This window comes from Zosterops lateralis, assembly GCF_965231275.1.
Source record: "Zosterops lateralis genome assembly, chromosome: 1".
NCBI lineage: Eukaryota > Metazoa > Chordata > Aves > Passeriformes > Zosteropidae > Zosterops > Zosterops lateralis.
In genome coordinates, this window is record NC_139762.1 from 127,189,729 (window position 1) to 127,202,166 (window position 12,438).

Sequence of the window (12,438 nt, forward strand, 5' to 3'; positions counted from 1 at the left end):
TAATGAGTTACTTGGGCAGCAGCTCTCCTTCTCAAGAATGAGGTGTCAAATGAGTTCATTTGTAATCTGAAATACGTGCACCTAGCAACCAAGCTTAAAAAATGGTGTATTCAAATTCCAAACTGTGTATTTATTACTTCCAGAATTCAGCAATCATATCAGCGAAACCAGAAGTGGAAAGTCTGATTGCATGATGTCAATGCAGAACAAAACTATTTTGGTAAATTTTGTATTCAAATTCAGACAATTTTTTACAAACTTTTCACTTTAAGTACTCAAAAAAAAAAAAAATCCAGAAAATATCAATTCTTTGCTTCTTAATATCTCTCTTAATGCTGAATATGTTGAACAGTCTTGTAATTTAATATTTATAATATTTATAGAAATTAAAATAAAATTCAATATTTCTGCCAATATAGTAAATTTTGTACTGTGCAGCATTTATAATAATCATTTATATCTTTAAACTGTGATATATACCAAAATAATTCAGGCCTGACAACATGGTAAAATCTTTTCTTGGCTAAAATTCATTTACGTATGAGCTCTTTCTTGACTGACACACATTAAAGCAGTTATGTACAAAAGAATTTCTCCTTGCTCATTGAATTTCTTGTTTGTAGTAAGACTACTGTGCTTAGGTAACCAAGCCATAATAGTGAATTCCCTGTTTTTACAAAAAAAAAAAAAAAAACAGATGCAGATTTTGGGGGTTTTTGCATGTAGGGTCTGTTCAAACAGCAATAATATGACCTCTGATGAAAAGACCATTACACTAAGCATGTGATTTGCAGTGGAAACCTACTGCAAATACAAGAGAAAATAAAATTTGAAAAGTAGCCTGCAGTAGAGTATGTCCTTGCTCTCAAAATTCATCACTTTCTGTTCTAAACTGAATTATTAGTAATACTTGCAGAAGACACTTCTAAGTTACAGCTTTCCTACCTTCATTTTGATGAATTTGTTGGCATGAACAGGAGTCTTACATAAAAATAAGGCTTGTGGACTAAAAATGGAAAACATTTGCACCACCAGCATATTTAGGCATTAGCATTTGCACAGTTGCCATCCCATTCCTGTTTCTAATCACAAGCAAACCTTGCTACAATGCTTTCACCAATTAGATGGTATTTCTTTTTTGAAATATGATTAGGCTGTGTTGATGGGTGCAGACAGTTCACCATTATCATATTCCTACCTGGCTGTGTGCAACTTTTTCACCAGAAGAGTGTTGTGTTTATAATAATAATAATAATAATAATAATAATAATTCTGGAGAGCAGCGCTTAGACACAGTCATTTATCCAACTGCTCTGCTTTTAGACCAGAGAAGAATCAAAACCTCACCATAGAGACTACGAGCAGAGCAAACACGTACCAGTTTCCACCTGCTTATCTGGAGATATCATTTTATTTTTCCACAGTGACAGGAAATGGTTTATGCAATATTCATGTTTGGGGCTTTTTCTCCCACATTTGGCAAAGCATTAAAACTGAGAATCAGTAAAATAATATTTTAAGTATAATAGGAAAATAGTAGGAAAATAGGAACATAGTGAAATAAAACTGTAACTTCAATAAGGACATCTTGTATAAGCACAATAAAAAGTAGAGACTCATGAGGCCAATAAAGCTGATAAGACAGAGAACCCTTGCAAAAATGTAGTTCTTTAGAGCAGCAAATGTGACATGCTCTTAGTTTTTATAACACTGCTCAATTTGACACAAATAAATGAAGTTCTGGCAATATTTTTCACCTAGCCAAGGGTGAATTTCCACCTTCAGCCCACTCTTTGTCTCATGTACGCTTAGCATCTGACTAAAAAAAACCAGTTTAAGTTATAAATTAGTGGTAGTAAGTTTTGGTACGAAGCTATAATTTACCACTAAAATGAGCTTGAATGTAACTTTTCCCCCACTGATCTCTGCTCCAACTTGACAGGTCTTTTTAGCAGATGGCATTTTTAGAAAACATTCAGATTCTTACTGTTTCTATGAAAAGAAGGTCTGGATACAAGGAAGAAAAGAAATGGTTTTGCTAAATGTCAGTTACTACCAACTTCAGATCTGGTAATTTAAGCTGAACTCCATTGACTTGGATGAAACAGCAAATTGATTCACAGGCAAGAAAGAATTCTCACAACTCCCTGCAACCCAGCTAGCCTTCAAAAAAAACCCTCTGAAATTTAACATACAGAGGAATAATGACTGGAGCAAAGTATACTACAGCTTATTTGTAAATTATATCAGACAACAGTAATGTGAACCTGGATTTAGTAAGTGTCTACACACTGAAAACACAGGTGTGCTGGTTGACACCAGGAAAGTGAAGGACTTAACAGTGTGATAAAACGTACACAAAATATTATGGATGAGGAAGTATGTTCTGCAGTAACAACTCCACTGCAAGTAAGATGCTTCAATATGTGCCAGAAACCTTGGAAATTAACAGTGTCCTCTGCATAAAAATTACTTATTCATTTTGTAATAAGTGTTTTGTGCTTCTTTTGCTGAAGAAATTAATTGAGTATTTAATCAAGTATGTTAAAATGCTACATTAAGAACACTCTTTATTGACAATTTGAGCAGCATATATTACTGGCTTTCTCTTTCTGGGCTAAACACTACTTTACTTACAAGGTGAATGAGTGGTACTTGTGGACCCATCAGCTGAATAGCCCTGTGATCATAAGATCAGAGATTTTCCAGTTATTTGAGTCACATTAGTAACAGCTCAGCTAATTAGCATTTTTAAAAGGATCAACTCACTAACAAATTAAAAGAAGTATCTGTATACAAAGAGAGATTGTTCGATTTGGCTCCAGTCTTGATAGTAATAAATAAAAGCATCTATTGTGTGAAAGCGGGGAAATGTCTCATCTGTAGTGATAGGGACTCATTTTGGATGACACAGCTACAGTTTCTATTTTCTCAGTGTTTTGTGGGGTATGTTTTGGTTTCTGCTTATTGAGAGTGAAATTTAAGGTCAAAGGCTAAATGATGTCAAAATGCCTTCCAGTCATCTGATGTGACAAGGTAGCTGAGCTGTTCAGGATGTGTCCCGAATGCCACAAATACGTGGCAATATTTAAGGGAACCCTGTTGGTGGACTTACTGTTTCTGTTTGCAGATAATTTTTCAAAAGTAAAGTTAACAAGAACATCTTTGAAAATATTGCCCAATCCCTCTAAAGTGGAAATGCTTTTATTCTAAAACAAAGAGAATGCAATAAAAAAGTGATTCTAGAGGCATTGGCTGAATGCCCCGTTGCCCCAAGCACTGTGATGTCTTTTATGGATGCTATGAAACATTTCAGTTTGCCTTGGATTAGGGCACTGGCAGTACAGAGCATGTGATCCCAGCCTCAGCAAAGCATTATTTCTCTTTGGGATACAGCTATGGAGCGATTTTTCCTAGGAGATTAGATGAAACTAGCCTGGGCATCTGTAATACTTTTTTCTTTCACATAATGGAAAGCTTTTAATCAGAAACGCAACACAAGCCAGTAACAGGAGCCCTCTTGGTCTTCTCAAAGCAAAAGCAAAGACATCAAACAAAATAAAAAACTCCAGTGACCTTAAACTAGTACCCTAAATATGCAGCAGAGACCTTTTATTACTCAGAGAAAACAAGGAACTACATGCTCTAAAAAGAGGTTGTTACTGCAAGTTTAAAAAGTATTCTAAAGCAAGCTACTTGCTTGCATAACATTATCCTTGCATCATAACTGAAATTAAAAAAAAAAAAAAAAAAAAAAAAAAAAAAAAAAAAAAAAAAAAAAGAAGTTAAAATTACCTCAGAATACTTCTGAACATATCAGGAGTACTATGAACACAGTGCTCTGACTTCCAGGCTTCCAGGGGGCTGCTATCAGGCACTATGGAAAGAATAGGTGGCCAAAGCCACAGGGCTTTAGTCTGTGACTATGAAGTCAATAGATTTTGTAAGTGAATGCCAGGACAGGATGCATAGACTACAGCTCAGCAATTTCTGACAGGAAGATTATGAAAATACATTGCTGTTAATGTATTAAAAGCTCTGGTGATCTTTCATGCAAAAAGCTCTGCCATGATCTGTCATCTCCTGAGATGAAGCCTTTCTTGTCATTGCTTCATACCGAGCACAGTAGCCCACTGCTGCCATAACCAACACCACACCAAAAAAGGTAAAATTTTGGCTGGTAGATCTCCAAGGATTGATTTTAAACTGCCCAGAAAGTGTCTAAGGATAAATTAAGAGTCCTGTAGGTTTTGATTGTAGTTGAAATGATATACAGTTATACATATTCTGCTAAGATAATTTCTTATAGTGATGGAGTTTTGTTGTTCTCAGTTGAAGCATTTCTAAACAATACATTAGATAAATCACAACAAATAAAAGCAAATAAAGGAAAGGTATTAGCACAAAGAAAAGTCCTGTAGGAAAAGTAAGAGTTTAATACAGGCAACCTAAACACTGATGTTCATGTGTTGGCAGTCTGAGGCATGAACTATTGGAGAAAAGATTTGAAGAAATTGATATGGTTTTAAAGCAAGAGAAGAAGGAAAGTATATATAACATTTAAAATAAAAACAGTGTCATAAGTATCTTCAAGTAATTAACTCAAAGTCATGAACAGCTGAAGCTAAGTGAATTTTTTTAAATAAAGAACATAATTGAAGATTAAAATAAAATTAGTGCTTATCAGAAAAAGCAAAATAATATAGTAATCATATAACAACCATATAAAAACCATGCAATCAAGAAACAAAAGGCAACCAGAAAAAATCTGGCTTTCATACTAAAAATCATCAAGAGGAATAATTTTGATTGTAACTAGTGACCCATACTCAGGGAAAAAAAATCACAAAAATTAAATTCAAAACATATAAAGCATTGCTTTTCTCCTTCCCTTGTCTCTAGTTTATTTTACACCAGCTTTACAATGTAGAATTTACAAGTGTGAACCACCAAGGACCCAAAAGGACAAGTGGAAATAAAAAGACTCTACACTATTTACATCACAATTTGCTGAAAACCCTTTGCTCATTTATCAATGCCTTTGCAGCCCAGAAGAGCTGCATAGGTCAACACTAAAGAGGAAAGATGATGCTTTTTCCTAAAATGTCTGATACAGCTGTGGCAGGCAGACCTGACTGGCTCTAGCTGCTGCAGGCTGCACCTAACCAGGTTCTGCAGGCAGCAGCTAGAAATCATTCTTGATTCCTGTTCCAGGTGGGTTACTAGAGACTCATACCCTCCTGACCCTGCCAGATCAGCATAAAATAAGCAAGTCTAAATTCTGTCCTAGAGTCCCTGGAATTTCAGAAAACTTAAAACAATATCTTCGCTTTCATCTGAATGAAAATGACATTCGTGACAGCAAAATTGAAATGTACACAACATAGTTTTCCAAAGATGAGGTCCCAAATCCTGATCACTCTGCAGTATGAGTGCATCAGGGCTGAGTATTCAGATCCCACATTCCCAAGTAGCTCGGCTGAATGTGTACTGAAAGGCTAAATGCTTGCAGTTGTTTTCTGTAATATGCAAGGGCCAGTTGGCTGGCATGTAGAACAGTTAAGCCTTTATTGTTGCTAGACTTAACATTTTCAGCAAGGTTGAATAAAGCCATTATCAGTGAGACTTCCATCTGTTGTTTCAGGAATATAGCATGGGGCTTTTGGAGCAAATGCAGAAACCTATGTGCATTACTGAGGCTGAGCCTGAAACAAAGGTACCCCAAACACTAAGCCACTTAAGAACATGCAAAATTAAGGGTCTTGTCTGCTTCTGTACCAATTGTTCACAGCAACCTGTCTCTATAGATTTCCATGCAATCCCAGCTAGGAGGTAGATGACTTTATTTCCATCAAAAAATACTCCTTGAAGATGCAAATCAGGACATCTGGTCACCAGGAAAATATATTTCATTACTGAGATAAATACTTCAGGGGGGAAAATAGCAGCTGCTTTTACCTGGTACTGAACACTGCTTATTTATTTAAAATATAATTATAACTATGTCTTTATATTGTAGTATTCCCATTTATTACAATCCAGACTACACTGCATGCTGTGGAAATAAAATTTAAAAAACATTACTTTTCCCTCAGATTCATAGAATTCAGTACTGGAGTGGCAAAAAAAAAAAGGACAGAGTGATGAAGATCATTCTATATGAAGTAGAAACATAGAAAAATTTGTTATAAACATTTTAAAGCATTATTATTAAATTGCCCTTAGATTTTATTTCTTGACTTTTCTTTTCAAAGTAATTGCTATTGTTTTCCTTCAGACATAGCTGAGGTGAGGCAAGTCTTACTCTTGAGTTCAGGTAATGTGTCACGGTTCATTTCGATGGTTTGGATTTTCTTATCTAATTTCACCATCACTGTGTTACTCATGCAGATTTAATGAAAAAATCAGATAGCCTGTTCAGCATGGGATTGCTTATACCTCTTTCACTTCTTCCATAGTGATTTGCTCTCCCACAGTTGAAGACTCCCTAACTCCATAAAAAGTACACATATTTCAGCTGTGAAATATGTAGGAGGTGGCCAAATGTTTAACTTTGCTTTACGGCTTGCTGGAAAAAAAAATTGCAGTGGTGAAGCTGCTAATTTTGTCAGACAGAAATGCTCTTCGATGAATCCATGTCCTTATATAATACTGACCTTAAAGCATCTTAAGAGCATCTTTTAAGCTTTCTTTTTGGAATTCATCACAGTTATTACAGGTGGTCTGTGACATGATCAATCATCTGTTTCAGAAACAGGTGAGCTTAGCAAATATTTCCTAGTATTCCATTATCTTGAGGAGTTTGACTCAATGATCCTGATGAGTTTCTTCCAACCTAGTATATTCCATCTTCTTGCCTTTTTTATATGGATTCTCTAGTTTAAAAGCATTTTCTGCTCCTCACTTTGATATTAAATGCCCTTTGGTATAAAAAAAACCCAATATTGAGTCAGAAAATTTACTTGTTTTTTAACAGCTGTTTTAAAACATGAAGACTTTAAAATACAATTTTAAGATAAAATTTTATAAAATTAAATTATTTCAAAAACATATCTATATCATACCACATCAGATGTACTTATTACTTAAACAGACATACATATATATATGCCTTCTCTTTTAGAAATTGTGATGGAAATTTTTACTACGTAAATCTACGAAGAGAAACTAACAATATTTGGATCCAAATTTTGACATTTCCTAAGGAGCAAAACCACATGAAAAAAATTATGCCTCTTAGTATTTCACGCCAAGAGGTCTGTGTTTACTCTCAAAATGTGTCCTTGAAGTTGTAATTCATTCTGCATTTTCTCTAACATAAAGGGGAACAACCGCATTGGAATCCATCACATATTATGCAAACTGCAGCAACAAGAGAGGAATAATCACACTTTCAGGCAAATTATCCTTTAGCCCATGTACAAGGAAATCAGAGAGAGAGACCAAAAAAAAAAAAAATTTGTGCAACAATCCATTTACTCTCAGACAGAAAAACATATAGTAAATTCTTATTTATTTATGTGCCTCAAATTGGTCCTTAAAAATGCCCACCTAGTACAATACACACTTTCTGTAGAAAAACAAACAATCTATGAGTACAGTTATTAGTGGCAAATACTTCCCAAAATTTTTCCAAGTCACCACCCAAGACAAAATGCCATTCTATCCTCAAGCTCATGTAACACCAACTGCAAGCTGCACATTTGCAAGTTGCGCATTGCAAGACCACATTCCTGTAGTCTGCAAAAACAAGATAGAATGGAAAACAAAAGACTAAGTAACAAAAGAATGAGAAAAATTATGGTTAGGCAGGCTTATAAGAGGCTTGATAATATAGTTGGTACAGAGCAGAAAATCCTGTTGTTGTTTCTAGAGCTTTCTGCCGTACTTGTTAATGGGCTGGTTTGCTTTTTGGGCTGGATCTTGTTATTCTTTTAGGACACCTATGTGTAGTTAAAGCACACAGAGAGGCACATGCATGATAAGAACACCCTTTTGGTTCCCTCTCCTGTAACCTGCCCTCTCTGCTTTCCACCTACTTACCTTGTTACAGACTGGTTACACCTTATTCCACTCTTAAGTTTCAAGGTCTGGGCAGTCTCATGCCTTTCACAGACAGGAAGCAGTTAATAGATGACACAATTAAAACAGTGTGACTTAAAATAATGAGGCAAGTTCCTATGAACCTCAAAGTGTGGTTGAAGTGTTGTTGCTACGGAGGTGCAGCTATAATCAAGCTGTCAGTGTGTACTGGGCTCCTAGAATACAGAAATCTAGCATTTAAAGAGAGGAAAAAAAATTGCATGGCTGTTCTTTTTTTTCCTTTGGTGCTTAATGGAAGGCAGAAAGATTGAAATAAGCATACGGTGGGTGTTGGATCCTGTGAGAAGTGATTTCCCTTAATTTTCAGCAACTGCGTCTTCCCATTCTGTGACAAAGCTGCAAATCACTGGTAATAGAGGGAAAAAACCCCAACATTTGTCACTTTTAATTATTATAGGTCAGCCTTAGGAAATGAGAGTATTAGAAAAAAACAGAGACTAGCATTTTGATCATCTTGCAGCAGAATCATAAAACTACTGACTGTCTTAACTATGCAAAAAGTGAGATTTGACTGCTACATAAAGTTTAGTGAAATTCCAAATCAGCAGTAACTGTCACTTTCACCAAAATATTTTCATCTCCTATTTTGTGGGTTTTGTTTTTTTTTTTCATTCTCACTTGCTGAGTTTGGTTTAATGCACAAGTCGAAAGGCCTAATCAGAAACAAGGCTCCAGGGTGGCGGTGCCCACCCAAACACACACTGCTCTCCTAAGAACACAACCAGAAATAAAATATTACAAATAGATGTAGCAGATAATAGGGAAAGCAGGAAAGAAAAAAACAGCTGTTATTCTAAGACTCGGTAAGAAATTGCACTGCCCAGTTCAGTAAATGAAAGCCTTTATTTTCCTTTTAAATTAAATATCTTTAAAAGCTATTTTTGAATGTTCTATCTCTCACTACTTGATATACTCTCTCCCATAATCTCCTTCACTCTGGACTCGGAAAATACAACCCAAGTGTTATTTAAAGAAATGTGTGAAGTAGAAAAAGCAACAGGATATTTATGACAGCTGGATTTTGAATAGATTAAACAAGGGAGGAATGCAGAAGCCACAACAAAAACCCTTCAGTAGGCTGGAGTCCAACAAATTTCAGCCTACAGTAACTGAATAATTTCTGCTCTTTCAACCCCTGGAGGTTTGTCCTTGTTTTGAAAACTATTGTTATCATTCTTTATAATACTCTTCAAATTCCTTGGGCCTTTGTATATGCCAGCCTTGACCAGTTTGCTTGGCACACAATCTTCTCCTCATGCTTTTCAAACATCCATGCGAGTACACAAAGCTTCCCCATGGATTTGGCACTATTCCTAAGAGATGAAACCTGATTTTTGTAACAGGAAGCTTGGGCAGTGGCTGGGAACAATCTGTGCTTCAAAACAGAAGAACTGAGAAACATGAAATTAACATGAATCCAATTGCAATTTTGACACTTTCAGAACCGTGTTACCTTTTTTCCAACATCTCCTGACATCTCAGTCCCCTCATACACAGTGTGCCTCAATGGCTGAGAAGGCAGCACAACATCCTGAATCCACTGGATACTGTTGGGAACAACCTGTGCATTCTCACGTTCATAAAAAATTCTGTCAGTAACACAGCTCTATATTTAAAAGAAAGCAAAGCAACACAATAGAAATAGGCCCATTTCTTTAAGAAATTGTAAATTGGACTTACAAAAATATGGATTTGAAATTAATTTATAGTTAAGGAATTACTTTTTAAGAGGTTTTTGCATCATCAGAAATATGATTGAGACACATTTTGCAGGTTTTTGGGGGATAGAGGATTAGAAGTAGCCTATACAATAATTTATCTCTAGGAGCTGTACTTCAGCAAAATAACAACCACAAAGAAATATCTGGCAGAAATTGGGAGGGGCACATTCTATTCTAAAAAAGTACTTTTTATAAATACAAAAAACTCTGAGGTAATAGGAAGTATTTCTTAATTAAAGACTGCAAATTTCTTCCCTAGAAATGAATGTGCTTCTTGAGAGTTACATGTGATATAAAGCAGAATTATTAGTTGCTAGCATCAATATCATCAGTGATCTTAGATGGGATTATTTACCGAATAAAACATTAGGCCACTGCTCGGGAACTGGCGTGGCATTGGAGAGCAGACGGTGAACTTTTGTATATTCTTTATAGTTATATTTATTTTCATTTCCTTTTCTGTCCTATAAAAGTGTACTTATCTCAACCCATGAGTTTTACCTTTTTGCTGATTCTCTGCCCCATTCCACTGGGGATAGTGAACAAGGGGTTATGTGGTGTTTTATCTTCAAGACCAACTTAAACCGATGGCAGAATCCTTTGTCTCTTCTTTGATCCCAGAATACTACATAGACACCTTTTGGGATGCTCAGGAAAATTGCACCCTGGGCTGCAAAAGGCCCATAAAACCATCCTGTCAAAATTTCTATTCTAGTAAGATAATTCTTTGACACAGAAATTGCTGAACCTTTATTCCCAAGCAAGTATTATTTCATTAGCAATTAGTAACATCCAGAAAGGACCACTGAAAATAATTTTATTCACAGATGACATAAATACCCCAGAACCTTACAGATGTGCTCCTTGAGGTTGTTTTATAAGCATCTTCTCTTGGTCCCTCTTGACAAGCATCCTCACTTTCCGGCAGGATCTGTTACAAGTGCAACAGAACTCCTTCACTGAGATTTCCCCATGTTTACAATTTTATTATTTATTTTTTTTTAACTTGGCCAGGCAGAAAGTTGTTTTGCAGCTAAGCTGCCTAGTTGCCACCTTGCTTAACAGTATTGAGAGCAAATAAACTCAAACCTTCCTAATCTCCCCTGGCCTTTTTTCAGCACCTCGTGCTTTGGGCTGAGTGCCACAGGCTTGTGGCAAACTTTCTATTTGCTCATCTCAGAAAATGTTTCACTACACTGGCACTTGCTGGGCCTTGCAGTTCACACATCTTTTGGAGTCATTTGATGTCACAGGGAGCAAGTTTGCCCTTGATGAAACATCTGTCCTGGGTAAGCCCCAGAACTGAGATACTGCATTATTCATTCAGACAGTGTTGATAATAATCCTGTAGTGACATTTGAAGCCTTGCAGTCTGTTTCCTACTTAGTTTGTACTTTGATCTCATATTGCAGTGGGTGGGGGCCTGGGAATCTTACCAGAATGTTGCAGTCACTTTCCTTGTTTCCCGTGCTGTGTTACAACATGCAGGTTGTGTTCAGCACACAGTTGGAGTCATTCTTCAGCTACTCACTGATCATGTCACTTCTACAGAAGAGGATGAAGTCCTTTATTTCCGTGCTGTGTATCGTGATTTGAGGCAACAGTCTCTGATCTTCTGAACAGCATCTTCTGATGTTCCCACCTCAGCCTGAATTTTTAAGAATTCTGCAGCATCAAGTACTAAACATATTTACCAGCTAGTTGATCAGGAGAAGCTACAAATTTTGTTAAAAATACCCTTGAGCTTAACAAAAAGCTGTTTAATGCATTTTCCAACATCCTTGGTTGAGATAATGGCCTACTGAATACTTGGGGAAAAAATATTTTCAAATTAAATTGATTTTGAAAAAAGATTACTCTTGAACAAATGTACAATTTTATTACCTAAATTAGTATACTGAGTGTTAGCAAAAGGAGGGAGTTTTAAATTAGCTAATTGGCTAGCATGATTTAAAATGTAAATATTTGGAATAAAGTTAACAGCCAATAACTGCCCGAATCTCTTTACAAAAATGAACTCAACAGAAAAAAATAGATCCCTTTAAAATGTGAGGAAATGTTTGCTGTGGCTTGATGTGTTTTAGCCTCTCTGCATTTTTCCAGTGTTAGTGAATAAAAAACTTATACAAAAGTACATCTAAAGAAAATGCATTTTATTTTGAGACATGGAATTGAAATAAATCCCAACCACAAAACTAAGACATTTGAAATATCCAGGTTAACATGTTGAATTTAAAAGGAACAGAAAATTTTACTTCTGGGACAAACATATATGGACATCTATGCAGAACATAATTTCCAGGGAAGCCCCATTAGTACTTTTTCCAAACTACCTCTTTTTATCACAAACATAAGATCCAATATAATCTTTTCGTTTTAAATGTGAAAGCATGCTGGGGAAAGACATGTCCAGGTGTTTTTGCTTTCTTTCTGAAGTGAATATACATAAAGACAAGAACACAAACTAATAATAGTACCAGGATAGCTGAGGTTCTCTGCTACATTCTAGATAGTCAGATTTGTTTATGGGAGGAAATAAGGGCAGTACTTAAAGCCAAGTACATCCTTAATACATTGATTTTGAAGTCAATGTCATCTGATGCTGCCACCAAGT